This window comes from Montipora foliosa, chromosome 11 (genome assembly GCF_036669935.1).
Source record: "Montipora foliosa isolate CH-2021 chromosome 11, ASM3666993v2, whole genome shotgun sequence".
Taxonomy (NCBI): Eukaryota; Metazoa; Cnidaria; class Anthozoa; order Scleractinia; family Acroporidae; genus Montipora; species Montipora foliosa.
Genome location: NC_090879.1, coordinates 51,953,842 through 51,956,341, shown reverse-complemented (window position 1 = coordinate 51,956,341; position 2,500 = coordinate 51,953,842). Strand labels below are relative to the sequence as shown.

Sequence of the window (2,500 nt, the reverse complement as noted above, 5' to 3'; positions counted from 1 at the left end):
AAAAATGTCTCCTGGATTAATCAAACTTGGTTAGCAATGGCAGTACTTACTAACCACTGCTTGTGCATTTCTATACCAAAAAAAAAAGAAAATGTGCCTTTTTTTTGTAATTTCTGGCTGAACTGATTTAGAAAAAAAAATGTTCTTAAGAGGTAAATTTTTGGGTGTGATCTCCAACTTGTGCTACCTGTAGTAATGTCATAGATGTTATTGAACTAGCGTGAGGTCCGTATGAGGAAAATATTGGTGCAGCTCCTTTTTTTTGCAAGTTTATAAACTTGCAAAAAGGGAACACGACCAAAACCGTAAACACCTGCAGATAAGCTGCACCTTTTTTTCCAAAAATCATTGCTAGAAATCAGGGGTGCGGCTTTTCTGCAGGAACATTTGAAAAAGGCTGCTTCTAGTATCCAGGTTTCCATCTTCGCATCAGATCTAATGCCTGGTTTGTACAGTGCAGACCAGAAATATGCGTCCTACGCAGACGCAAAACGCACGCGCGTTTTTTGCGCACACGCGTTTTTAAATGCGCGTTTCCAAACACGCATTTGATGCGCATTTTTTTCTTTTGTTATGCAAACTCGTATCGTAGATGTGATGTTCATTGTTCCACGAAACAATAGACAGACGATAAAATGAATATTTAATTTCTGTGATCAACTTACCAGAACATTTGAATTGAAGAGCGGTGTCAACTGACCATTGTGAGTTTTCGAAAGGAACCTACAAAGTTTTAGATTCTTTCGACTTTCACTGAATGAAAAATAATAAAACTCTGTTGTCATCCTGCAGCTGACCACTGATAGTTAAGTTATTTTGACCTTTCTGTTGCCAAAAGTGCAGTTTGGATCGTTGTCACAGAAAATGCCAGACAACGGAGAAAATAATTATGTAGACGTAGCTTCTGACTTTTCCACCAATTCTTCGCAATAAAAGTGCTTTGCCGAAAATTTGTCGAGCTTAAGAATTTCGGAAAAAAAAGAAAACAGTGCTACCGAGGAGTTTTTGTAACATCCCAAGTTTTTCGCGAACGTCAAATACTGAGAATGGCACCACAGAAGTCGTCATGAGATAACTGCTTTGAGGCTCCGACAAGTAAACATTTGGTTCCAGGCTCTCAAACAAAAGAAGACGACATTAGGGCCATTTATACGAGAGAAAATAAGCCGTGGCTTACTCTAGCCGCGGCCTACATAATACGCGAAAGGGACAATTTATACGAGTATAAACTCCCAGGCCAGGATAAGCCGCAGCTTGAGAAAGCCGTGAACGTAGATTTTGTACCATTTACACCGGGTGTCCGCGTCTTGTGTAAGCCGCGACCAAAGTAAGCTGCGGCTTATTTCCCTTTTTTGTCACACAGGGTTTCACTCCGTATGCTTCCAGCCAACCCCACGTTAATTCTCCTCCGTAAAGCTTAACTAAAGAAAGAAATTGGTGCAGAAGATATCTTAAAGGGGAGATTTTTCAACTCCGAGCGCATTCCAGTGAATCTTGCTGAAGTAATACAGCTTCAATTCGCAAAAGGACACAATGCCGAGACGCCTTTTGAATGTCACGCACGCATTACAAAAATTATTTTGAATTATATGAGAAAGTACCGGTATTACAGATGGCGTAAGTACGTTTTGTTTGCGAATGAATATACTCCTTATTTCGTTGATTTTACTGCATTTCACTGCGCCGTTCGTCAAGTCTTGCTCTTAGCGATATTTGTTATTGATCGACTAACTTTACTGACCGTCGATTTCTGTTGGCAAAACCGATGTCTTTCAAATTGAAAATAGTCCTGTTTTACGTTTTAATCACAGGAAAATATTTATTTCCCTCATTATGTCATTTGTTGATCCAGCGAGAAGTGAAAGTAATTTTCAAATGTCTGAAATTAAATATGAAGCGGAAGCGAGTGCATTGTTGACTCGAATTTCACTTGGAAGCACGCGTTACGTTATTTGAAATTTTGTCAAACACTTCACTGTTGACATAGCCATTGTCTTGCGCTGAAACTAACAATAAAACTTAAACAATGAAAAGACAATGGGCCAATTCATACATACTAATTATCTTTGATGAATGCGCGTTTTTGATGCGTGTGTTACAGACGCAGACGCGTGTGCGCAATTTTCGTATGCTCGTTTCGCACGCGTTTTTTGGGACGCATATTTCTGGTCTGCACTGTACTTCAAGCTATGAAGAAAAACTGTGTTGAATGAAGAAATTCCTGTCAACAAATGCCAGAAAAAGATCAGTCATTATGTCAAAACTGGTAGAAACAGTGTTCATTATATTAATGTGCTAAAATTGTGGTAAGACTTTGAATTATAATTATTTCCATTCCAAATAATGTTAATAGTGAGTTTACATTCGTGGTTGAAGAAGACTTTTAAAGTCCAAAATTCAGGGTGCGGCTTATCTGGGGGTGTTTATGATACACTACATGTATATTTTCCCAGTACGGACCAGACAAGCTACTTCAATGAGGTTTTTATTATTATTGGCT

The 2,500-nt window shown here is 38.7% G+C and overlaps 1 protein-coding gene across 1 annotated transcript in view; it reads left to right on the top strand.

Annotated features, from left to right (window-relative positions):
* LOC137974943 (replication factor C subunit 5-like) overlaps positions 1–2,500 on the top strand; it is a 28,927-nt gene that overhangs the window by 5,306 nt on the left and 21,121 nt on the right. The window lies entirely within an intron of this gene.